Genomic DNA, 27,645 nt, shown 5'->3' with positions numbered 1-27,645 from the left:
ATATATTTCTCCTCTGTGAAAAGTTATTAGGGGTGGATGATCTAGTCTTAAGATTATACTTGCACTAATGATATGTAGCAATGTAGGAAAAAAAAATACTGAACATTTTTAGAGTGACTGTAACTTCAGCAGCGTTTCTGACAGATTAGCTAATTAAAAGTATGTTGGCATGATTATCGTGCAGCATATCCAGTGACACAACAAGTAAAAGTACAACATAACTGTTTAAAACTGGTTTAACAAAAGTAACTTAATCTTACAACTCTATCTGGGCTGTGGTATCTTGGGTTAATCTTTTTAACTGCATCAGTAGTTTCCATCCGTTTGCTCTTCCTGTCATATGGAGTTTAACTAGTGAGTGCTCCGGCAAAGCTCAGTGGAGTCATTTGTTTACTTTTGGGTCACACATCAGCATCTGCTACTCTCTCCTCCGCATCTTTGTAGCCTGGTTGTACCTGTGATTTTTTTTTTTTTTCCTCAAGTGGTGAATCAAATTTTTTCTTTCCATCTGTAGCAAATAAGCCTTGTGGTTTGTTGGAGGAGGTTGAAGTGGCTCCCTATTTACTAAATCGTCATTGGAGGCTGATATGTAGCTCTTATCATGTGAAAAATTATGCAGGTATTATAGAGTACGGTGTGATGCTCCATAACCTTGATGGTAATCAAGTATTTTTAATAAAGAAGAGAGGGAAGAAATGAGATGAAGTAATATTAGACGGCGTGTGAAGCAGCCAGTTCTGACAGTCTTTTGCTGTAAGAAGAGCGATCAGTAACAGGAAGCAAAGATATGGAAATAATGACATGTAGACTACTCATTACTTTCTTTCTGTGTATTCTTACTGTTAGATTATATTAAATTAATAGATAGAAGACCAATTATGAAAGACCAGATGAGGTATAATTGACTCTGCATCTATCTCTGATGGTTCACCACTCTGGGCTGCAGTGATGTGCTCTCCTGTGCATGTACCAGTGCAAGTAAAACAAATATTGTGAAAACATTTTTATCTATTTGTTTATTAATATTTTTTGGAATTTAAATAAAAAAGGTACACTTTCATATACTCTGTGTATATTACAAGTAAAGTCTCATATTTCCAGCCATTCTTCCTTTTTAATTTTGATGATTATGGTTTATAGTTCATGAAAATTGGAAATCCAATACCTCACATTATTAGAATATTTTATAAGAGCAATCAACAAAGGATTTACAATGCACGAATATCCAACTTCCGAAAGATATGATCATTTATATACTCAGTATTTGGGGTTCTTTTACCATGAGTTACTGCCTCAGTGTGGCATGGCATTGTGATATTCATCTTGTGGCACTGCTGAGGTGTTACAGTAGTTTCCACTGTGTGAGCAGATGTTAAGTCCTGCTGCTAAAGGAAATCTGTATCTCCGTAAAGCAGGTCAGTGCATGGAACAACCTTTCTTGACAGTCATCTCAGTGGTGTTGTCATCCATGTTGCATTCACCCTTTTCTACCACTCTTCTAGTCAACTTTCCATTCTTACGCTTACCGGCAGCCCTCCGTGAACAGCAACCCTTTTCAGCAATGATCTTCTGTGGCTTGTCCACAGTTATCAAAAAGACAGCTGTTAAGTGATCAGTCTTCTCAGTGATATTTTTGGTGTGCTGCACTAGTTTCAGTGATACACAGTATAATTTATACTGTTTAAGTAGGATTTTTTTCTCAATCTCAAAGCAAAATATTCTTAAAACCTGACATACTAAAATAAGCCATAATTGTCAAATTAAAAACAAAAACAGCCACAAAACATTTCATCTAATGTGTAATGATTATACGATATAAAAATGTACCTTTTTGAGTTTTATTTTAAAAAAGAAAGCTTTTTGTGTGATGAAGACTTCAAAAACAAATACTTTCCTGTAAAACTAAATCAAAAGACTGGCCCAATACCTTCAGACATCATAATTTCATAACTGATGCATCCCTAACAGGTACATGGGTCAGACATAACTTGTGGCAGAGCAGGAGCTGAACACATGACTCACACTGTAAACATCATCACAAAGCTTGCAGGGAGGAGGTCAAACCTGGGGCTTTGTTGGGTGAAGGACTGATAGAGGGATTTGCAGCAATTTAAAAAGGTTAAAACTGTAATGTAGCTTTTAACTTTTTTAATTTGTTTGTCACCATTTTTCTCCCAGCAGAGTGGACCTTGGTGGACAAAATTTGGGGTTAACCTTTTTAAATGGAATATAGGTCTTTATGTATTATTTGCATATATCCAGTTATTTTAAAAAAAGACCATAAGACAACCTTTTGCAGGCTTGTCAACTGGCAGGTAGAGCAGTAAAATCTACCCTTACAAGCATTTCTCGTGAATGATACATGTAAGGCCGTGTTTTGTTTGCTACAGCGCCTTGATAAGAGCAGTGGTGCCCGTTTGTGTCTACTGAAACTTCTAGAGCAGTGGAAGAACAACACCTCAGTTCAATAATGCATTTTTTTTCTTTAAGGGATTTGAGTGTAATGTATTCAGTAGCTGTGTGGAGGGAAAGTCATTCTAAGAATATTAAATGAAAAGAATCCTAAAGATGGATCATTTATTATTTAGTGATCTCTCACGGAGACCGAAAGCTCAAGGAAGACAAAGTCTGAGTGTGTCAGGGACGAACAGCTCCTTAGAAGGATGTCTGTATAATATAACCTACACGAGATCATTATTAGTGTGAGACGATAAGCTTTTTGAGATATAATGAGAAAGATAAGCTCCGATTTTTTTCGGCTCTTATAGTAGTAGGCTACTTTAAAGAATCATTAAAGGGCAATGAAAGGCTATCTACCTTTTTTTTTAACTTTACAACTATAAGAAGAAAAATATTTTGGGTTTGTTTCTGTATTAATATAATTGTAACACTTTTTAGAGAAATTCAGCAAGATGGCAATAATTATCAATATTAATTTATCTGTATTATTTTGATTAACCGTTTTTCTTTATTATTTCCTCAATCCTTACTTAGGTGTTACATGCAAAAATACTCAAGGTGACAACTTTAAATGTATTATTTTCTTAAGCCCCAAACTAAAATATATTGTCTTTATTGTCATTAATAATAAATAAAATCACTAAATAACTGAAAAGCTGGAAGCAGACAGTTTTACCCCGGAATTAATCTATAACCAAAACATGCACCATTTAAGTTCTTCTTGACTTCGGCTACGTTCACACTGCAGGCGAAAGCGCATCAAATCCGACTTTTTTGACCCTATGCGACCCATATCCGATCATGGTATGACAGTGTGAACGGCACAAATCCGATATTTTCAAACCCGATCTGGGTCACTTTCGTATGTGGTACTGAATCCGATACATATCTGATGTTTTAGAAAGCGACTGCTGTTTGAATGGTCAGGTCGCATTAAATCCATTTTTTACGTCACTGACACAAGACAGACGCCAATTATCAGCACCGGAGAAGCGCCCGAGAAGACATCGTGAACGCTTCCTGGCCATCCAGCGTAGATGTTAGTGAAACTGTTTGGAAGACAATGTTGGAGAAACGTGAACATTTTATTTGTACTGTATAATCTGCAGATTCTGACAGAAATCTGCAACTATCCTTTGAAGCACCGCTCCTCTCTAAAACAGCAATAAGGATCATTATTAGGCCATATGTAAATAACAAAATAACTTTATAACTTAAAGCAAAATTGGGAAACGTGAAGTCCGAAACGAGTCTTTATATTAAGGGCCATCAGTCAAACAGTACTGTTTGGTCTGGGTCTAAACAGAGCGCGTTGTGTGTGACGTCTTCTTTTGCGCATGCGGACCGCTTTGAGGGTTCACACTAGAGCGCGTTTGCTGTCACATTTTATTTGTAGTGTGAACAAGCAGACAAAAACATCGGATTTGATCAAAAAATCAGAATTGAGCATTAAGACCTGCAGTGTGAACGTAGCCTAAGTAATCAGTGACTGTTTTAGGATGAGAAACACTCACCAGTGCAATTTAGATTGTCACCACTAGAGGGCAGGATTGCTTATCTCAACACTTTTCTTTTGTGTGAGTTTTTTGTAATACTTTTGTCCTGTAGTAAACAGAATTTAAATATCAGGTTTAGATGTGAGCTTTCTGCTCTTTCATTCAGACACATTACTCTGCACCTAAGGTAAACATTACGTAAAACCTCTTATTGACTGGGTGTTATTTTGAACCACAGTTATTTTAGTTTTTAAATGGTATAAATAATAATAATGGTTATTTTAAACGCATAGAGCAACCGACGATGATTCTCCCTTGTTGAACATTTCAAAATATTGTGTAGTTTGTCTCTGCGTCATCACTAATGTTGGGCTGGTAAAAGATCCCGCACTCCATTAAGCGCACCACAACAATCCTATTTCCACTCGTATCATTGCAGTTAAAACAATCTCCTGCTCAAAGTTATTGATGCCAGCATTTTGTGACCACTAATGCAGATAAAGTTTCAATATTTATCTTTCAGTCAGATAATCATACTGGTTCTCCGAATGTTCAGGAGAGGCATGATAAATGTAGTTTCCATGTGAGAGAGTTAAAACAACTTTGATGGGAACGGTGTTTGAATAGGGCAAGTAAATTCTGGCACCACCAACGGCACTTTCCTGTATTTCTTTTTCAGAGAGGTACATGAAACTCAGCCTAATCAAGGCTGCTGTGCACAAAGGGGGTATTTGTTTAATCATTTTGGCTCTGACAGAGGTATGCGCAGACAGACTGAACTCACAGCAATCACTTGTGCAGTGTCAGTGTACATGGACGTCTGTCTTCATTCCCAGGGAGTCAAATACTGACATTTTGTCAAACCCGCTGGCGTCACGCAGATACGCACAAGGTGTTCTTTGACATTTGTGCCTTGAGTCACTGATCGCAGCAGGAGTATGTTCAGTCTTGCTACAAACTTGCTACATGTATATGTGATGTTTGAATGCAGTGGATATGCTTGAGGGTAATTCTTTTAACACGAAAATCTGCACTTTAAACCAAATCCTGATCTTTTTGTAAACCTTTACAGGCAGTTGTGGTGCTTAAACTTAAGCAAACAGAGAGTGAAAACAAAGCACAATTAAGTGCTCCCAAGTGGCACGCGATCTATGACCTTCTGGTTGACATTCTTGTAATTTAGGCAGCCGCTGCCGCTACTACTTCCTCGTGTATACTTTGTCACTTTTCCCAAACAAGCCTGTTTGCTTTCAGTGTCAAATAATTACACAGCCCAGGTGCCGAAGGAACACCTTGTGCACATCTTTGAGAGTCCAGTGACAGTTTTGACACCCTGGGAATGATAACCCAGGAGGTTTTTCATGTCCAGTGAAAGTCACCACATGTGTATGAATGGAAGAGCTTCTCGTGCAGAGCTCTCTGATAAATCATAAGACCGGAGAGGCACTATGAGCTCTTGTCAGTCTTCATATGTGTTTAGATTATTGTCTTATAGGTTGTAGGATTTAGTGTATAATTTGGTTGTTGTGCCATACATGCAACAGTCCACAAAAATACATTAGAAGTTAGCACTACAGCACAGTTCCTAGCCCTGTGCCGTAGTGCTAACTTCTAATCTTAACATGAACATGCAGTGACAATGCTAACATGCTGATTTTATCCTTGGCAAAAAATTCACCGTCATAACCTCAAAGTTAAGGTGAGCTTGAAGAAATACTTTTAAAGTTGAGAGTATAGATGACAGTCATAAACAAACTAAAAATTGTTAGTCAAATAACCCTGCAGCATGTGTCTTTCTGGGTCTAGTTCAACAGCACTGTAAGCAAAGTAGTAGCTTGAATTCGTTGATTTATGGTGGGGATATGATGGGGAATTCCCTAAAATATTTGTTTGGATAATCCACCAACTCATTCACTGGCTGTTTGCATACAAAGTAGTGTTTCGTGGTGTGGTGTGGTGTGGTGTGTTTCATCTATCGGGGCTTTTATTCAGCAGTCATGGCTGAGAGGTAGCCTATAGCTGAAGATTGCAATTGGGATTGGTAAAGATGTCATATTCTTTTTGAAATCATCCCTTTTCATTGCCTGATCTAGTCTCATGGTTCTTCCCAGAGATGTAATGAATCTTTGGATACAGCTGGCTGTATACAGAGCCTGTCACTTTGTCAGTTTTTACTTTGTCACTTTTTAAACTGATATTTAAAGCCGAGCTAAGAAATCTGTTAAATTTATATTTCTGTTGCTTTGATGATTATTTTGAGATGTTGGCTAACCTGCCTCTGTACTATAATCGCTTCTGTTTACAAACTGTGTCTCAAAGAGGTTAAAGTTTTGCATAGTTCACGTGGAAATTAAAATTTTGGATCATGCTGCTTATATTGAAGTATTTTATTTTTTAAGGGTTGTATTTTTTCTGCTTTCCAGAAGATCTGCAATGATTTGGAGAGACCCTCTAGCAAGATATTGAAGCAGGTGGATAACATATGCTCATATACCGTTAGGCCAAACTCACTGAGGGTGCAGAATCCAAGATGGTGCAGTTGGAGTCCATTCGTGTGGCAAAAGAGTTAATTGAGAGACAGGAGAGTAATATCAACAACTGCTATGGCAGCGACCTGGCCAGCATGCAGGTAGGGGAACATGAGCTGGCTGTTTGACTGTGACTGAACTTCTTTGAAGGTGTATATGTTCCGTCCCAATTATTGTAGTTTCCAACCAACTGCACTTGCAGCATGCCATTACATGCCTTACTGGCTCTCACTAGCATCGGTGAAAACAATATAGGACTTGAAGTAATGAATCTGCGGAGTGTGGGAAGCGAACGTGAGCGTGTACAGCAGTTCCTGTAAGGGGCATGGAACGTTTGAGAGCATCACACCGCTGCAGTTGTCAGATTTCTGAAGTCACTGATCCAAGATCTTATTTCACCTTCCCTGGATGACTGTTTGATCAAGTGATGGGGCAGGCGCCACTTTAGAGTTGCGATATCTGCCCTCCAGCCTTTCATTTCGAAGCTGTTATTTGCAGCATTTCCCTCACCTCAAAAGTCAAATATTAACCTGTCAGACACAACTTGGAAAGTGCAGTTTCATAGTGATCTGCAGCGTAACGTATCTAGTGACTACCCGAGGCTCTGACAGCACACTGTCAGCGAAGTGTCCACTGTTACTGTACACTACCAGCCCTAAAACAGGAAAGAAACCAAAGCAGGAACTTGATACCTGTTGACACAGTGTTTAAATGACAGTATTCCATAAACACAGAGGTGGTGGGCCGCCTCTAGGGATTTGTAGGGGCCTGCTGCTCCTGTGTACAGTTTAAATAGCATGTAGATGATTAGAAGGATCAAATGGCCAAGGGATAAAACCACAAAGGGGAGCTGTGCGCCGTGTGAAAACATGAAGGTGCCTATAATAATTACTTACGACTTGTTGACTCACTAAAATTACTGTGAAATTGGTCATACTGTTGGGGAAAGCTGCGTTCAGACAGACAGTAATTGCATTTCCTGTTAGTCTCAGGCTTCGTGTCTCTTTCTCGCTGTGTGTGACTGAACACCTCTTTCAGCTGGCCCTGATCAGAGCGTAGACTCAACTGACTGTAACAGAGAGAGTCAAAAGAGATCAGGCAATACGGTGCATATTACACTCAAGCCACAATTTGAGTGAAAACCTGTTTTTCATCAGGTTTTTATCATTACCATGAAAATAGCTTCACTCAGACCCCACAAACTGACCAGAGGTTTAACTGAACTTAACAGGATTTTCTGATGCCATTGATTGTTAGGCGAGCGTTCACCTCAAAGCCCAGCTTAGAGCCCGTTAGTCGTGTGTGCACGTATGGCACATATAAAAAGCCCCTGCTGATGGGAAAGGCACTTCCACAAAATAGTAGTAAATGGTTGACTGCATTCGGGCCTCCTTATGGAACTGAGCTGAGAGAACAAGCTCACTCCTCCGTGTCCTGTCTGATAAAACCAGGGTTTGGACGTTTGCCATCTCTGGGGGCTTGGCAGGATGCAGTGACTCGCTGAGGTTTGAAACCCCATTAAAAATTGTCACTTTATTTTAAGCAGCTGCCACACTAGCGAGTCCCACATCCTTCTGGAAAACGAATCAGAAGCCCAGAGCTGGCTGGGGATTGGCCCAGCTCAGACCATCGCATTCATAGTGTGCTGATCTGAGCTGTTAAAGTTTGTTTCCCCTAGATGACTTTAGGGTAATGAAGGCTTTTAATTTTCCTGTCAGTTGAATTAAAGACGTCTGTCCGGCATGTTGTGTCTTGAGACGCTGGGAATATTATTTATGAAACTTTCTCTGCATATCTGAGCAAACCATTATGATTGTGTGTGGGCCAACCCATAATCCCAACTAGATTTAGTGAAGTTGCTACAGCAAGACACTTTATAGCACAAACTGCCAATTCTCAAGGTTACCCTAAGTGTGAATTGAAGGTCCTTGGATGGTCCCACTTCCTCAGTTGGGAGGTTGTTCTTCCGACTTCACTGCCTTCATGTCCTTTTAATTCGGAACGTGGGAAAGATTGATGCTGAAAAGATGATGTGTTGTTTTATAGCTCAGAGAATTTTAATGACACATTGATAGCTGTTTCCAGGACATACAAAATGAATATTGCTTTGACTGGCTTGTTACCAGATTACTGCCGGTAAAAAAAAAAAAAACTTATCTAACTAATCTAGTGCGTCCACTCAGCATAGACGGCAAAAAATGTTTAAAATGTTAGCAAAAATCTGAAAGAAGCAAATTTCCAGCATGAATCAAAAGTGTTTCTTTTCTGTGCTACTATTCTGTTTATGTTGCATACAGAATATCCTGCAAGTTATGTACAAAACTTTTTGCCAGCTTTCCAAATTGGTGTTCCAACTTCAGAAGGGTTCATATGAATTTTCCAGTGAGGAACTCCATTTTTTTCCAGTGATTCCAGTGCTATAAATTACAGCTGGGCGATGGAAAAAAAGTCTTAATCACAACTATTTTTTCAGTCAATACTGATCTATATCACAGTATAAATTAAGTCACTATTTCTGTTAGGAGTAAAAAAGAACCTTTAAGCTTAAGTGAGATGAGAAAGTTAATTTTAGTTTCAATATGAATTGCTTTATGTGAGACATTAAACATGATAAATGTACTAACTGTTTTCATAATAAATAACATGGGCATTTATAATAAACTAAAATCATAATTATGACTTGGCAACAGCTTCAAGTGTTACACAAGAACACAAACGAACTGGAAAACTAAGTTCTTTGATCAGTTCCAGAGAAATAAAGTAGCGATCAACACTGAAAAAAATCTCATACTGTGACTACGGCTTCCGAGGAAAACCATCTGATTGTTTAGTTTGTAAGTGCTGCATAAAGTTTACCAGCCTGTGGCTTAGTTAGAGTTTCAGCTGATAGCATACAGTCTTCTAACAAAGAACAACAAAGACCTCTGCCTGCTGTGTCTGGAAGCGGCACCGAAGTGAGTTGGGCTTAAATTTAAAGCAGTGAACTGAAAAACACTAAAACATTCAGTTTGCTTCGTGGAAGCTGCAGAGAGTAAATTAGCTGTCCCTGAGTGTCACCTTTTAATTGAAAGACTTGTTTTGTTTTTTGCTTAAAGCAAAACATGGCTGTAGATGTGGGGATGGCTCAAGCTGCTGTTGAACTGTTCCTACTAACAATTCTTCCAGTTTCAAATACAGTTCCCATAGGCACGTGAGACAGTTACAATTTAACATTGCACGTATTTGTGTAGTACTATCTGCCTACTAACAAAATGTGTTGTGTGGTGCCTCAGACAAAACAGCAGGGTTGTGTTTTTTTTCTTTTTTCTCACTTCCAGCATGAATAGAAAGAAATGCATACATAGCTACAGATAAACTTTTCACTCTGTGCAATCCTGTGAAAAATTAGGTAGAAGCCCACAGTTGAGTAGCTTTGTAGAGCCATCTCTATCAGCACATTATCAAGTAATTGTTTTCTTTTCGTAAAGTCAAAATAACATTTTACATAAAACTAGAACACCTGCCACAGCTGCTCTACGCTTAACAAAGTACCTTGTGTAGGTGAGTTACTGAAATCATACTTGAGAATCAGTTTTAGTCATAAGGAAAATATTTATCTTTTAGGAGATAAAGTTAAAATGTAAAAAAGTATAAGATTTATCTTAAAGTACTACAGTCCATCGAAGATTGTGAGCATTCTTTTATGCACAGCTCTCTTTAAGTCCCATCACAGTGTTTCAGTCAGGTAGTGGTCTGGACTTTGACTGCATTGTAACACACTTATTCTTTTCTTTTTCTGCCATTCTGTGGGAGATTTGCAGCTGTCCACCCCTGGGAGGATTGTGTCATTGTGTTAACACACCCGTGAATGCTCCAGACTAGCAAATTGCCAAAACTTCTGCTTTTATAGATGTGCTCACACTTGCTGATAAACCAACAGGAACAGCTGGTAAACATATCCTTCTTAAATCCTATGAGAGCAAAAAGAGTGCACTTAATTTTCCACATGACACTACCTTCAGTATTAAGTTGGGACATTTACCTGATCCATTATTCCATTTTTCACTTCTTTTTTAATGATATTAAATATATTATTTTACATTTACAAAAACAATTAATGGGAACAGTCAGCTAATAAGATGGAAACAAGCTGGAAACAATACCCTGTGCATAGGCCCTGCGGGGTCTTGGTTTAGAGGATTAACTTGTAAAATAATGGCTAAAAACCCTAAAATATTCAGCACAGTTTTTCATGTTTTTGTATAATTTTAAATATCTTTCTCATCATGAAAAAACATACGTGTACTTATGAAAGAGCGAAAGAGTTAAAGATCGTGTGCACATTTATATGACTGCATATTGGCCATCTGTTAAAAGTTGTCCCTAAAAAAACAAACCAATTATGTGATTGTGCTTGATATAAAATCTTGATGACACGTCTTTATTGAAAATGAGGCAATAAAATGGAAATGACCTTAGTCTTCCACACTTGCTACTGAATGCTTCTTTTTACCTATTACTGGCTGTCTGTTCTCCATCTTTGTACCGTCTCTGTCTGGTTCTGTTTTACACCCTTACACCCACAAATACACACCGTCCTCATGTATGTAGAAAGTTTTTGTCTTGCATGCTGGACATCAAGCTGGCAATTTAGTCCTTATAGCATGCAGATGGTTGGTGTCACTCCAAGGTAAACCTCAGCCCTGCCAGACAGAGTGCACACTACCTACCAGCAGCCTCCGCTCTATCATGGTCTAGTAACATCCACCAACCCTACGCTTCACAGTGGGCGTCTGCCTAGCAAATCCATATACACAGTCTAGTTCCTGTTGTGGTTCTGTCCTCAAACGCTTAGAGATGAGTATAAACAAGCCCAGAAACCCAGCTGTTTATTGTTACAGGTATATGCAGTCAAGGGCTAGTGATGGGGCGAAAACACGACTGTTTATTTTATATCCATTTCTGAAGTGTGCCTGGAGACACACGGAACAGGATGAATAACACATTAAGGAGTAAAGAAAAAGACAAAAAGCAAAATAATCAACACAGGATCACGGTGCGTGAATTTTGCTTGAATTTTGCAGCAGCAGCACAAAAAGTCAGCAGAAACATGTCTCCATAAAGCTTTATAAAAAAACAACATTTTACAACTGGAAGAAATGAGGGAAAGAAGGGTGAAACGGTTTTGTTTTTGTCTATGAAAGTTAAAATGTTTGGCTAGGCTTGGTGCCAGAGTGGAGGACAGCATGCTGTAGTTCCCCTGTTCTGGTGGGCTGCGAGGCAGAGGTCAGCTAAGTCTGCTGAAATCAAATCCAGTGTTTCCCACCCGCAATAACAATGTGGCAGAATGGCCCAAGGCTAATGACACGATTATGTTGTTGTGTTCTGGGATATTCTAACGAGAAGCCCGAGTCCTGCCCATGCTGTCTCTTTGGATTACATAGACATGCAAAGCCTGTCTAAGCAAAAGCCAGGTGCCTGATCCTATCGCCTTTTGTAGAAAGAGCTGAATTAGCGGAACCTTGGTTAAAGTTAGTCTGTGCTCTTAATGAGCTCTCTTATCCTCTTTCATGCTTGAAACCTGTTCAACATCTCTGTCAAATGGCCCTGCAGTATCCACACCTGATGACAAAAACAGAGGGAAAAGGAAAACACCTTTTAAATGATATTGTTCCACTGTAATCCTAATGTACGAGGCCCTCGATCAGGCTCAGATAAAGTCAAAGAAAGCTCTCTTTAAACTCAGTTCAGCATGAAACTTTACTGCTTGGTTTGCTCGGGTCCAAACAGGAGATATACGTTAACGGGACCTATACAGGCTATTTGAAAGGCTACACTGTTACAAGATCCTGCTTAATCAGAATGAGCCATGGTTTTTAGATGGTATTTAGATACATAATGCTAACAAATGAGGCTTTGCTGTTACAGTAACAAGCTCTTATTGTTATTCCAGAAACCAAGTCTGTCTCTTTCTTGTGTTTGGAGAAGCTTAGACAGTTTCCTGAAGCATGGAGTATTCATGTTTTGGTATGCACATTTTCTTCTTGGCGTGTAATTGGGCGATTATTGCTATGAAGCATCGGTGTGCAAAGTCCACGAATTCAGGATTTAACATGGCAGCTGTTTGCATCTTTAATATGCTGGATAGGACTTTATTTAATTTGAACTTCAAGTGCCAGTGTTACAATAAGAGAATTGCAGGCGACTCCTATCACTGATCAGATTTAGTCTATCTTAAACCACTTACGATGTTAACACGGGCGCGTAACCATTTTTCTAGATTAGATCTCCACTCAGCGGTCTGCTCGCTATTTGTTCTTTTTTTTTTCTCCACTTTTTCCCTACCACCTCACACACCTCTCAGCTCTACATCAAGGAATGCATTTTTTCAGTCACGCCTCTATGCTCCTGACAGGTAGCGACTGCATGAGAGGACAGTTTGTCCCGCAGAGCTGCAGGGGCCCATGTTTGGCTTGGATGCCAATGAATAACATTGTATGGAGAGAGGAAATTAAAAATGCAGGGTTGTAATTTACTGGAGAGTGGAACTGATTTAAAAGCTCTTTTTTTCCCTCCTTCTTGCCGCTTTGCTTGAAGTTTTCCAAATATGCCACAGCTGAGTGTGAACTGAGCTTCGTTGTACCGGCAATAGCGAGCCAGGCAAAGCTGCCAGCTCTCTGTACCTTACCCCCCCTCCCCATTACTTCTTGGCGAAGACAGGACCGTGCTAAGGTAGGCCTTCATCAAATCCAAATGCTAGACATGCCTAACTGATTTCACATCTCAAGTCAAACACAGCCTTATGTTCTCAAAAGACATGCAAAAGTATTCCCCCCTGCAGGTCGACTTTTGTATGAGCTTCTCTTCTATATGAGCAACATTCTCTAGATTTTCCGAGCGAGCATGTGTTACCTGCTTGTGGTCGCTGCGGATGGCTTCCTGGTGTGACACAGATAACAACAACAGATTAATAGCGTAATGAATCCAGATTTACAAGGCAATCAAGCTTCCATGAAATTGGAGCTCATGCCTTTTGTCGCTGTGCTTAAGTACGCCACTGAATCAGAGCACTTAAAACTGTTTTACTGTTTTGTTTTTCTTTCGCCCATTTCTGTGTGTAACACTGACTAATGACAATGAATTACATATTAGGACAGAGCACCTTACCCCGGCTAGCCGCTGAGTTTTTTATTTTTTTTTTACAGCTTTCTCCTTTTATAAACCTCAAATTTGCTGCTGGTAACTCAACCACTTCCTCCCTTCCTGTGAGATCAGGCAGTTAAGCAGGGTGAAGCCAAGCTATGCAGGGGCTGCTGTGGCTTGCAAACAGCTGGCACAGTATTCACTATACCTTTGGCACCTGTGGGTGGGCGTCAACACTGTTGGCTAAACAAACAGGGCCATTATCCAGCTCTTACCGTGATCTTGAACAGAGAATGTAGTGAAAGCGCCACCTGCAGCAGAGGAGGCCAAATAGCATGACATGTATGATGACTTTTTCTTGACTTGTACTAAAGCCTAAATGTCCAATATATGTTGTTACTCGTCATTTAGGAGTTACATTATTGTTTTGGTAACACTGAGATGTGGCAGATTATTTGGGGGGGGGGGGGGGGGGGGGGGTTAAATCCTTCAGCCCTCCTGTAGATGGCGATGTCGCTTTGATTTGAGTAGAGTCTATACCCTGGCAAAGCCTAAAACACGGTGTGCGGCCTTTTTTCCCTAATTGGTGGCTTTTAACAGGCATAGTTAAACGTATTTCCCTCTTTCTATCTCCTCACACGATGCTGAAGATAAAAGACATCTCAGAGAGGGGGTGATGCATTTGGATGGGGAGGTTTGGGCTGAGGTGTGTCTAGCTTACACAGCTCATACGCCCATACAAGCATCCGGTTGAACATCAGCTTCCAGGACACAGAGGTAACCTAGATGGATGTGTTTGCATAAAACAAACACAAACTGGAAATGTGTGTCTGTGATGGTCGCATGGAAGACTTGGGCTGCATGGGCACACAGCAGCCGAATTTTCCTAAAACAAGACAAGAAAGTAGAGTGCCAGCTAGACAGAAATAAAATGAGTGAGGAGAGAGGGGGACCCTCCAGAGAGGAGTGAAACTTTCCACAGGTTTGCTGTGTTTATGTGGGGCTGGTAAGGCTTTATACCAAAGAAGGGATGCTGGAGAAGTTTTAACATTTTTTTCTGAGCGAGGTTCTTTTTCTCTGATCTCCTCACTGTCTGCCCTTATTGCTATCCGTCCATCTCTTTCCCTTTTCTTTGCCTCCCTTTTCAGTCCCTTCTCCTTTCCCACTGTTCTCACATCTTTGATGTGCTGAGTTGTGTCCAAGAAAAGAAGGCATTAACAGGCCTAGAGGGCAAGCCTGGGAACCAGCCAGATTTCCCACTTTACTACCCTCCCACCCTTTCTCTCCCTCCCCGTTGATGACACAGCTTTTTTTCCCTTTTCCTTGATGAGTGCCCAGAACAATAGTGGACAAAGATGAATTGCAGACATTTTCAGTAAAGGAATAGTTTTCATTTTTTCCCCCAGAAGTTTGAAAAACAGTCGTGTTTCGTGGCTAGATTACTTAGTAGAAATAAACACATCATATAGATTTGTTTTCTTGTCTTGAAAACGTGCCTGCGTTAAGATTCTTTTAATAACATTCACGTGAATATATTCAATTTACATTAAGAGGCCACCCTAAAGAAGCTTTCATACAATGGCTATAGTGTAGCCTGTGTCACCATCGCCTCATCTCCATCAGCGCACAGACGTTTACTTTTCAGACCTGACTCAGTCTCCAGGATGACAGCCAGCCTTGGGACTTTTGTATATGATAAACTATGTGATAGGTAACCCCCACTGACCTCCCCTCCACCTTTTCCTCTCTCCCTTGCCTCTTCACAGCCACCTTTTTTCCCTCCTCCTTAATAAATCCTCCTCTCAGATTTCTCCCTCTGCCCCTCATGCCTCAGCCCCAGCTGCTGGCTCTCTGCCCATGGCTGAAGAAGTGAGTGCCCAGCGACGCTGTGCGATCCCCAGGGATGGGGAACCGATGGGCTACGGTGGGATTGTGGGAGTAGGGTGGGGGCAGCGGAGAGGGGGGATTGGTCAGAGCCTGAATGAGTTGAGCGGCCGCAGGAGAAACCACATAACCGCAGCGTGTGTTTGTGTGTAGTGCCGCGTGCGTTGGTGCGAACCCCGCTCCCATGGGTCAGCATGCAATGTCCTGCAGAACCGATAATAATAGAGCATGCCCTTAAACATGATCACACATGCAGGCTCACATATTGTGTGTCTGTTCAACAGCTCAAGCAGTGCTGCTTCACAGCTGTAGAAAATGTTATTTTACCAGCAGAGTTCTGTATTTTCTATTTTCTATTTTATTTAGTTTAGCTGCAGTTAGTCTCCATAGAAGTTAATATCTTTGAATTTAGTTTGTATTATTTGAATATGTTTTAGTTTAGTTTTTATTAGTTTCAGTGTTAATTTTAGTCCTTTATGGAGGGCATTTGGCAGATGTGAGATTTAGGAAAAATCATTATAGATATTAAAATGAAAACAGCTGACCCAAAATTTTGTTGATAGCATAATCTCAAAAAATATGTCCATCAAAGCATCATCGTGAAAATTATTCAAATTATTCTCACGTTAACAAATAATAAAACCAAGTGTATTACTTCTATATTTTTTTTAATTTAGATTTCTAAGTTCAAAGTCATTTAAGTTAGTTTTAACATTTTACAAAAGTCTATTTTTTATTTTTGTTCTAGTACATCTAATTTGACCATGGTTGCCGGCCTGTCTGGAGAGTGACCTGTTATTTGGAAGGCGCTATCACAGAGACATCCCATTGTCTTATAATGACTTGTTAAGTAAGAGCAGCCACTCATTCCCATTGCAGTAAAACTTGACCACTCCGCTGAGTAGTAGAGAGGCTGGTGTTGCAATCAAAGTCAAAAAGTTAAAAAACTGCCTTTGTTATTAATGCATGAGTCATCCTCTTAACCCAGCACAGCTTTGAAGTCAGTAGACTGTTTGGATGACTGAAAACACATAAAAAATAAATTGCAAATGAAGCGTATTAATCCTGTCATGTGCAAAACTTCCTTTGTTGTCTGGTCAGCTTGAAAGTGTAGAAGGGCAAAAAATAATGGACATGATTCAGTGATTGGTATGTTTCTAATTTTAAAAATATGGTATCTGACATGTTTGTTAAGTTAAAAACATTTAAACATGAAAAATGTGTTGTTTGCTAAAACAAATGTGAAAGAACATTGTGCATGAAGGCAGCCACATAAACTCTATAATAATGTGTTGAAAAGTGTGTGTCGGTTATTAATAGGCTCTCAGCCTTTTACACCATAAGCCTCGGTACTGTCAGATTTTTCTCGTTATGATTTCAAGTTTTGTCACAAATGATTCTGCTATGAACAAGTTTTAAATTTCACACAAACTTCCACAATGGCCTACCTTTGTCAACTGTAGATTTCTCCTGCTGAGGAGGGAGACGACTGAGAATAAAGTCACAGGTGTCAGGTGTGGATTTGATCCGTTGTGTGTGCAATAATCATGAGAGCTATAAAGATGAGTGCCTCCCCTCCCATTATAACCGCTACATTGGTCCCTTTGTGCGTCGCAGGTGATGTCATCACACAGCCGAATTCATTTATGCTTGTTGTTATGGTGCAGGTACACCCAACAGTTTTCTAAACGATAGGTGTCGCCACTCAGACAAAACCCCCACACGCTGCTGCCGGAGGAAGAAGTCAAAACCAGAAGCAAAGAAACTGCAGATATTTTTCAAACTGTCTCATAGATAGATAGATAGATAGATAGATATCTCTCATTAAAATGGTGGCAACAACCGACACAATCGTACACTGGTGTCGTTAAATCGATCTTGATCAATAGTTTTGTTTTTTTTTCTTCAGGCTTTCTGAACGTCTTTCAAAGTTTTCCTTTGGACGTTGGATACTTTTTCACTGAGTTTCAGTCCAGTCCCTGTACCTGACCATTTCCAGAGGAATGTTTTTTGTTTGTTAAGTCACTTAACATTTACCTATGAATCATTCAAGCATAAACAGCACCCAACTCAAATAATGAATCGGTGTTGTGTATGCACAAACAGAAAACTTCTAACAGGCATAAAATACTAAGCCAAGGTGTTTCCCAAAGAGCCAAAAACTTGGCCTGGTGGACAAATGAAGAACAAAAGAAGTGGCAGGCTACAAAATAAAGATGAACGGTATCTGAAAGTCTTGTCCTTAAAAAATAGCATAAAATCAGGCAAAGACATGACACAGGAGCTTAGAGATATATCAGGACCTTCAGTTGATCCATCTACTTTTTACCAAAGCCTCATCAGAAATGATCTCTGTGGCAGGATGGTTTTCAAGAAGCCATTCTTAATGAAGGGAAACAGCAGAAAAAGAACTGGACTAAAAATCAGTGGCAACAGATCTTATGGAGTGATTAATCTAAATTTAACATTTTTTGTTCAAATCATCATCATATATCATGGTCACGAGAAAGGTATATTTGTCTACAGCCATCTGGAGCCTCTTTCATGGTTTGGAGCTGCATTTCAACCAGTGGTGTCAAAATTGATGAAATTCTGAACACGGAAAAGTACCATCTGATGTTGTTCCACTGTGCGGTACCATTTGGAAAGAGTCTGATTGGCAACAACTTCATTTTTCAGTATGGCAATGATCTCAAACACACTGCCAATGCAGTAAAAGCATAGCCGAATAGAGCGCCACTGTGTGTTTTTCTATCAGCCGTGGACTGGCCTCCCCAGAGTCTGATCTTCAAAATTATTGAAGCAGGGTGGAATCATATCGGCAGTGAACAAAACAAAAGGCAGCCAACATCCAAAGAAGAGTTTTGAATGTCCTTAAGGTAGTCTGGAGAACTATTCCTGAGGACTAATGAAATGACTTAGAAGAAGGCTTGTCTAAGAGCACTCAGTTGAAAAATAAAGATGGTCATACCAAATATTCACTTTCAAGCTGGTTAAAATTGTTCTAACTTGGTTTTTATAAACTGCGTTTCCATGTATGTTTGCACTTTCCTAGAAAAATGTAATAAATGAGGGGCAGCTTAAGACTTGCACTTTTGCACTTCAGTGGAAACACTTCTAAAGTCCTGCTGCAAGCAAAAACTTTTACATCCTTGCAAAATTGTGTTTCATTCTGTGCTTGTAATGAAGTTCTTACCACCAATCACATCTTGGTGACTGGAGCTAAGTTATATATAGCATGTCAGGGCTATGGATGATGGCATTACACGCAACCATTGTCTCAACCTAAAAGCACTGCAGAAAAATCAGATGCCCGAGTCTTGGATCATGAAACTCCAACTTCTAAATAAACAGTGGTTGAGTTGCGTTTGGGGTTTGAATTGCGTGGGCCTGCCTGGACTCAGTTTTTGCTTGCTATTCTTTTTTGTCCTTTTCACTGATTTAGTAAAAAGAAGTAAAAGGTTCTCTTTTTTCCCTGTTTTTTTTGAACTTCAAATAGACAAGAGCAGATGATGACAGCAACCTGGCTCTGGGATGTTTTTAATGTCACATTTTTCTCACACTTTATGGATGTTTCATCATCTAAACAATTCATCAGAAAATAATAAATAGAAAGATAAAAGTAATACAGGTTAAACAGGGGTTTTCAACGCTCCCTAATGCCATCCTTATACAGAAGAAATGGGTCTCTCCCTGTCTCATGAGGTTATTCCACTCTCTGTACAGTCATTAACAGCTCATGACGGTTTGACAGTAACCACCTCAGGAGCAAATACAGTCGCTCTCCTCTCCTGTGTCAACACCTTTGATCTTGAGGTGGTGGTGGATGGTTAGCAATGGCGCTTCGACCTATCGCTGTATTGGTCCTGACAGGTCCTAACAGGATTAGAACCCCAGCCTGGGCTGCAAGAACAACAGAGGGAAAGTGAAAGAAATTGTGACACAGAAAGGTTGTGGTTGTCATAATACACGTGTGTGTGAAACAGACTGGATTAAAGTCTGACACATGCAAGGCCTGTTAGGGGTTTGCACATGTATGTAGAGTAGTATGTGAGCGTATACATATGTTGGTGTGGTGAACGTCACCTCCCACCCCTCTTCACACAGTTACATGCTGTTTGTTTTCACAGTTGCATTGTGGGACACCATTGCCTGGCGGCCCCTGCTCCCAACTGTCAAACAAGATTATTGGGGTTGCCCTCTTTTCTCCTCTGGGTTGAATACTACTAAAAGCATACAGCTTTGTCAGAAATGCCGAAAAGTACAAAGAACAAGGACAGAGAATTTACCCAACGCCATAGCTTTGCACCACAGCAGAAAATAAGACCCGAAGCCAAAACAAACGAAAGTGTCTTAAAACAAAGGGTCTACTATTTTGAGTCCAAACATATACAAGAAAGACTGTTTCCTTTCTTCAATGACCGAAACAAAGACTCTTTAAAAATGTCTCTTCATGGTTTTGAGTTGCACAGAGAAATTGGATTGGAGTTCAAAGTGAGCTCACTGAAGGTCTTCCCAATACAACAAGAATCTCAACGCTTAAGAAACAGCACATACCCTGAGGTAAGACAGCATACTAAGAGTCATACTGGTTACTGGAGTAGAACTCTGAAGACACAGATGACAAATTAAAGGAAAAACCTGAACCAGTGAGAGGATCCAGTGGCTCTTGGTGCCACGGTTTGTGCTGACTTGTTCTAGATTAATCCTTTAATGAAATTTTTCAGTCCTAATTGAAGTCATTTAGTATGAAAATTATGTGAACCATTTGCTCCTGGCAAATTGAATCAATGTATGCCAAATAAAAATAGAAATTTGCTAGTCGGCAAATGTTGCTGTTACTCACAGACACTCCTGGTTGGATAGGACCGCGGTCCCCAACTTTTTTTGTGCCACAGACCTGTTTATGTCCGACAGTATTTTCACGGACCGGCATTTAAGGTGTCGCAGACAAATACAACAAAATAAAACCAGTACCGGTACCAAAAAAAAAGATGTATTTGTAACACACTGGAAAAGACCCAGGGAAACCAAGTTAATGATAAAAATGACTTAAAAAAATAACGCAAATTAAAAACCATGAATTTCACACCTGAGCCTCTCGTGGCTCGGTACTGGTCCGTGGCCTGGGGGTTGGGGACCGCTGGGATAGGTAACTCTCTTGATACCACTGATAGTCGCTTTAATCGCTCCCTTCAAGGTTGAGTGCAACTTTGTGCACAGACACTCTGAACCACGAAAGTTCAAATCACTCACATTCCACGATTTCTTGTTTCAGCACCATTAACCAAATATAAGGGAAAATCTTTTGGAAAAAAGGTGTTCCAAGCCACTTGTAGATTTTCAGAGACTTGGAGAATCAAAGTCACACTGAAGATATTGTGGTGGCATGTGGTGGTCCAACATCTTACTACCATTTTATTGTGTATTTCCTTTAATTTCTCACCTGTCTGGATATTCGAGAAATATAGTTTCAGCTGGTACCTTAAATCTACAGGTTAAATCCAGCTGAATACTTCCAGTATTGGACTAGGTCTGGAAAGACCATCATGTGAACGCAGTGTGCATGTCATCAAAAGCCTTGGGTCATAAATCAAAAATAAATGACCAAACTTTTTTACCTTCTTCCCTAGCCAAGGCCAAGGTCGAACTGATCAATATGCACGATTTGAGACAGACGAAGCTCCTCCGCAGTCGGGAAGAGATAAACGCCTTACAGAGAGCGCACGCTCTGGCCTATTTCCCTGCTTGGAAGAGTTAGACATTTGTTGTATTGCTTTACGGTATTCCAAACTCTGCACTGTGGCAGGTTTGAAAAATTTAACTGAAAACTATCCAACCACTGAGAGCTGACATGTTACAATACCTCCAGTCAGCTATAATGATGTCACATCCTATTAGCACTCAGTAAGGAGTAGATCCTTTTTCTGTATTTGTGTGTGTGATGCTTGGCTTGCTGTGGGTCTAAGTCAGAGTGCAGACACCTGGAGGGGATAGAGTAAAAAGAGTGTTAAGGGAATAGTATAGTATAGGGGGGGCTTTAAAGAAGAATAAGGATGAGAAGTCTGCTGGAAGCTGTAGCCGTAAATCAGGTTGTCTCCAGTCTTGGAGACGCAGAGGATCGACGCACATGATAAATGAAACCTTTATAACCAAGAGAGGTGGCATTAAGCACAGCAAAGAATTACAGATGGAGAGGTATTAACCTTTGTCTGCTGTTGTCAAACTGATACAGTTGCACAGAGAAAAACTACCCTCAGAGACCGAGCAAGGAGCTGCAGGAGTTATAACCCTCCATAAATGTTAGATATTTTGTATAGTGAGCGGTGGAAAAAGGTGCACGCGGGTTTCTCTGTCATCACTTAGTTGGAGAAAGTGAGCCTTTTATTTCTCCTCTTTGAAAAGGGCAGGTTACTTAGCTCTTTAAAAGTCAGCTCCCTGAGTGTATTTTACACAGCAGTGAGGAAGAATCCTCATGAAAATGAAAAATCTGTGGTGCCGAAGCAGCCTGTGTGTTCCAAATGATGAAATGAGCCGATGGAGCAACACCAACAAAAGTGAAAGTGATAAATTCAACAGCCGCCCTGTAAAAACACATCAAACTGAAAATCCCTTTTCCAAACATTCCAGCCTCGTTTGAGCACCTTTGCATTTATTTGTTTTTTAATTCGTTCTCATGCATTTTAATAGATCCATTAGCTATAAATATCCGAATATACACAGGGACACATCCTTAACGGAGACCAAGAATAACAAGCCCAGGAAGGCTCAGATAGAGGGGGCTGTGTGTTCATTATGATATGCAGTGTTCAATTGCCACATTAATTAAGCAGCTCGAGGCAGCAGCGGCAGGATGACGGACAGGCCTAGTCACTGGAGGCACGTCTGATACGCCGCCAAGTCCAAGCCCCTCTGTCCGGCTGCTGATTTATGAACAGGGCCAGAAGTCGGAAAACTATCCAGGAGTCATATTTTTAGAGGGCGGTAGTGCTGTGCACATGTGTAGGGGCTTAAGCCGGCCCCGTGGGATACCATTCATCTCTCATCACTGCCATGTTGATAACATCCTCCTCTGTATAATACACACATCCTATTCAGCACATGCACTCACACACTCTTATTCAGGAGAACCAGGTGCTGGTCAGCTTCCTACAAATAGGGTTACATAAATACACAGGCAGCATTTAGATGACACAGGGTCTCTGGTATACTCTTTTTGTAATCCTTTTGTGAGTTTGTGATTTGCGGATGTTTAACAGGAAGTTATTGAGGAGTGTATAAAGCCCGGTTTCCTTCCTGTTCAGACAGCAGTGCAATTTGGCCGTGTTTTATCAGCTCCCTCTGCTTGGCCTCCTTTTTTCCCATTATTTCTTTTTCATGCATCACTTGTGTCCAATTTTTATCTTCAAGTGTTACAAATTTAAGAAAACGAGAAGCCTTTTTAGTTCCAGCTGTCCCTTGATATATTCTGGTCATCAGCTACACATGTGCGGATAATGCTTTTCTGTTCTCATTTGAATATCAGAATGGCTCCTTATGAGCATTATGGCATGCATGAGCACAACCCTTCCGTGGTAGAGAGCACAAAATAAGGGACAGAAAGATGAAAGAAAGGTCGAGTTAATGCCTGTGCCTGGCACTGAATATTTCACAGTCAGTACAGATGATTCGTAAAGGATTTAGCATCCTTAGGAGTAAGAGGGTTACAGTATTAAGTCATTCCTTCATTCCATCAAGTCACTGGAAGTTTATTTAATAAAAATGTGAAGGTATTTTTGGGATCTCCCTAATTTCCCCAGGGGTTACCGTTGCAGATGACACTGCATAATCGATATTTTGATTTTACTGTAGATGCAGATGTCTTTTGTTGCTAAAATATACAAAATGATCAGGGCACCAAGAAATGTCCCGGGTTTCCTTCAGATGGATCAAAACAGAAGAAGGTATGTTATATAACAGTAGCTGTCTATTGACAATGTCTGAAAAAATTATAACTTAAAAAGGGAGACCATTGCCCATTATTAACAGCGGCCCTGAGACGTCAAATGCATGCAACTTAAGAAAACACCAGCTAACTAAAAAGTGCTGCAAAAGCAAACAAAACACAACGAGATGCAAATCAAACAAACAGTAGTGTGATGGACCAGGTGCTGTAGGGGCAAGAACCAAGACGTGAACTGCACTGAAACATGCAGTGTTGTGATGGAGAAGAAGATGCAGATTAATGTGTGTTTTAATGACACGATGCATATGATACTTGTTTGCTGTTAGCTTGTTATTTCTGCAGCTGTTCTGTCACACTAGTGTCTACCCAAAAACGCTTCTGTTGTGTATTGTGAGATATGTTTTATTTGACATTTATTGTGTTTTATATGCTTTTGCAGCATTTTTCTATTTGCTGGTGTTTTCTTTAGTTGCATTGTATTTGACTTGTCAGGGCCTCCATACTTGTTTGCCTTTGAATACTTTGGAGTGCCTTCTATGTGAACGACAAATTCTCTGCGAATATCCAAAGGCTAATGTCAGGTAAGGCTAGTTTGCCTGCTAACATTGTAAGCTAACTTGTAGCTCAGTCATGTTACAGTAGAAACATCCTCACGACTAGGAATAATTGGTGGTTGTCTTGTTACTGCATTGAATTTTTGTTTGCAACTTGGAATACTGAAAACTTTGACAGATTCAAAATACTTTATTAGTTAACCTTATAAACAAACCACCAACAGATTTACGCATTAGCAAAGTTATAGCTAGCTGGCTAATTGTGTCTTGCTTGCTAATGCTATTGCTAGCAAAATAATTTCAAAGTCTAAATTGCAGTTGGCTCATTTGCTGACTCATGTGTTATGTAATATGGTATTGAGTTAAGGCAAAGGTAAATAACAGTAAAAATGTAATGTCACAGAGCAGAGATTATAATTAACATTTACTTTTTATATTAATAGCCAGAGTAGTTAGCCAACTGGCTGTAACATAGCATTGCACCATATATTGTCACGTCCAATTCAGCTTTGTTATCATTCTTCTGATATTCAGGCATATGCAGTGTATATGCTTGTCTCTAAGTTACACAAGCAGTATGAGCGCAAGAAGCTTTGCTGCATTTCTCTTGACGGTCATGTCAAAATAATAGCAAACAGTTTTCTGGAGGTTGTGCATATCTTTAAACACAGAAGGTCATTAGAGAAATGGAAACTATTTCAACAACTATTAAAGTATTAAGAAAGCTATTCGATGGGTTCAAGCAAGCAACATGTAATTTGTTTTTAATAAACTGGTTGCTAATGTTTTGTAATTAAAAGCTCTTTATTGATGACACATGCTGCTTGGAATGACTGTAAATATTTCCCTTGAAAGCTGATGTTAAGGTTTATTTGGCACGGACCTCTGTACTGCAGCAACAAATAGCTTTCGTGTTTTATTTTTATACAGAGGTGTGCATGTTGAAAATACTTTTGTGACCGTGGCTTATAAGCAGCAAGGCAGTGTGAAATTTTGACCCTAGACCTCAGCGGTTCTCTAAGTTATGGTGATTAAATTAGCTACAGATTGTTTACAAATATGCACCACTAACATTGTCATATAACCCAAGGTGGACATTTTTACATGACCTTGATTTTGTTGACCGTCAGACTCACTTTATGTAATCTATATGTTCATGCCCCGTTGCTTCATTGTGTTTATTAGATAAATGAAAAGTAACTTTATCTGTAATTGGCTGAATATGCTACGTGCAAGTGATTGACCCCAGTCATCTATAATCATTACCAAGGCCAAATCAGTCCACAAAAAACAAAACAAAACACAGCAGCACATTTATCATACTCGATCAACACTTGCAAGTCATCTGATCTCAACATATAGAGAAAGTGGAGTAGTAATGTTATGGTGATCGAAACACACTGCATTTTTCATCAGTGTCAGATACTGGTAAGTGACAGGAGGCTGGAAACTGGCAGGAGCGCCTGGCTCCATAACTGCACAATAATGACCAGATGAAATGTATTCATGTATGCTGATCTGCTGCTGGTTCTGCACACAATGTGTTGCTAAACCAGATGCTGTTTGCTTGGGTTCAGTTTCCCTTTTCCAAATCTGACAACTGGTGTTTCTGATGAACACTGGAGAAAGTTCTTTTGATAAAGTGATTGATTTAACCTCGATAAAGTTAAGACAAAAGATAACAAATACTACACACAGAGTACTTGCTACTGAAGATAAACAGTAATTAGTTCCATGTGAACACAAAGCCTGCTGTACCAGTCTGGCACAATCTCACCCTTACATTTTGGAAATTGATAAATGCTCTGATTTCTGTGGCACACAAACAAGGAGTGGAATTATAATAAAATAATTGTTGCCCAACACAATTTAAATAAATCATTTTGAAGTAATATCAGCATAAAAGCCAAAGATGTAATTGAACACAGCTTTCATACAGACAAATGGGAAAAAAAAGGAAACTGACTTTATTTCATTTGCCACTGGGATGGTGCCTCTTTAAGAATGAAAACCGCAAATTGCTCTCAACAATTCCTATACCTCTGGAGTTGACCACTTTAAAATTGGCCCGCTCGAAGATTATAAATATGGCTATTTGATGGCTCTGTTATTACGCTTGAGAGGGGGGAGGAGAGGGAGGGCTTGTGGCTGTAAGGCCGGATGGTTTCTCTTGATGTGGGCGAAATCTTTGAGCTTCCACACCACACGCTTCTGTGCTCTGCAACAGGAAAAACACAGGAGATCATTTCCAAATGAAAACGTGTGTGCACATCACTCACACACACAAACAGACACACATGCTCCCCGTATACACTCGATAGAGTGAAGCGATAAACAAAATAAACAGCTCGTCCTTCCACCGCACAATACCCCTAAGTGTTAGCTCGATGACAGTGCTGGGTCCTGTTGCTATAAACAGGAGCTCCATAAATTATATGTTTGCACTTTAATAGGTTTGCCTTTTTCCATTTGTGCTCACCTAATCTAATTCCCCTGAATGTTTAATGTGGGTTTTTATGGAGACCTTGATCTGAGACAAAGACAAATTTTCATTCCTGCCTTCATTAAAGAACAGTAAAGTTTGGCATCTTTATTCGTGGCTGACCTTAAAATGAGTCAGTCTTTATTTAGGTAAAGGCGACATATGCACGCTGTTTATCATCCCATTTCTCCTTCTGTTCGTGCACATGCATGTGTGGGTATGGGAGTTACATTAGGAGCCTTGTATGCATCATAAGTCTTTATTGTCCCTGGTGAGCAGCATTTCCAGTAAACAGGGCCCTCGTGAAGGCCAAGTTCCCCATTTGTGTTTGTGTACTGTGGGGTCAAGAGTGGAATCATGGAGTCAAATGGTGAATGGCAAAAAAGTAAATCCCACAGCAGGAATCTTTAACAAGCTCCTTTTAACAAAACCTTGGGTTGTTTTCTCTCCCCCCATTTTCCTCTGCATCTGGCCCTCTTGCAAGTACATTTCTCGCTTTTCAGCTCGCTGTGGCTAGCTGCTGCTAGGCTGACTCAGCCCTCCGCTCTATTCTTGGGCCCTGACGAACAGTGTTGATATAGCCGTGTCTGATGGCCACACGCCATAAACCAGTCTTTGTTCCTGCCACTTCTGCTGAGCTATTTGCCCTCGTCTCTCCTCCCACAACGTCTGCTTGACCGGTCGACCAATTGATGAAGCGTAAGCAAACCACTTTAGGTCAACAAAAAGCGTTTATCTTTCAGTAAGCGAGTGGGCCACTGTAGTGAAATGTGATACTGCAACTACTGCGGAGGCATAACATAAAAATAAAGATGACCACAAGTAATGTAATCCTGTGGCCTTTGGGGTCAAGCCAATGTGTGAAGACATTCTTTAATAGAAGCCCGGAGAGATGAAAATCATTAATCATCCAATTAGCTGGGTGTTTGAGGAAAACGCCCTTTGATCCAGCGTTGCCAGAGGCAGGAAGACACTTCGGTACCTGAGAGAGAGGCCTGACTTTTCAAAAAGAAAGACAGAAAATGGGTTTATTGTTTGGGATCACAGTGCAGTGACGTTTATTATCTGACGAAAAGTCTTTGACAGATGTCATGACCGCAGTCTTCACACTCAAATACACGGCCTTTCATTGTGCCGTTTGTGCTCCACTCACGTTATCTGTGTCTTCCTCGCA

Source organism: Pelmatolapia mariae, linkage group LG15 (genome assembly GCF_036321145.2).
Source record: "Pelmatolapia mariae isolate MD_Pm_ZW linkage group LG15, Pm_UMD_F_2, whole genome shotgun sequence".
Taxonomy (NCBI): Eukaryota; Metazoa; Chordata; class Actinopteri; order Cichliformes; family Cichlidae; genus Pelmatolapia; species Pelmatolapia mariae.
This window is presented reverse-complemented; position numbering follows the sequence as displayed.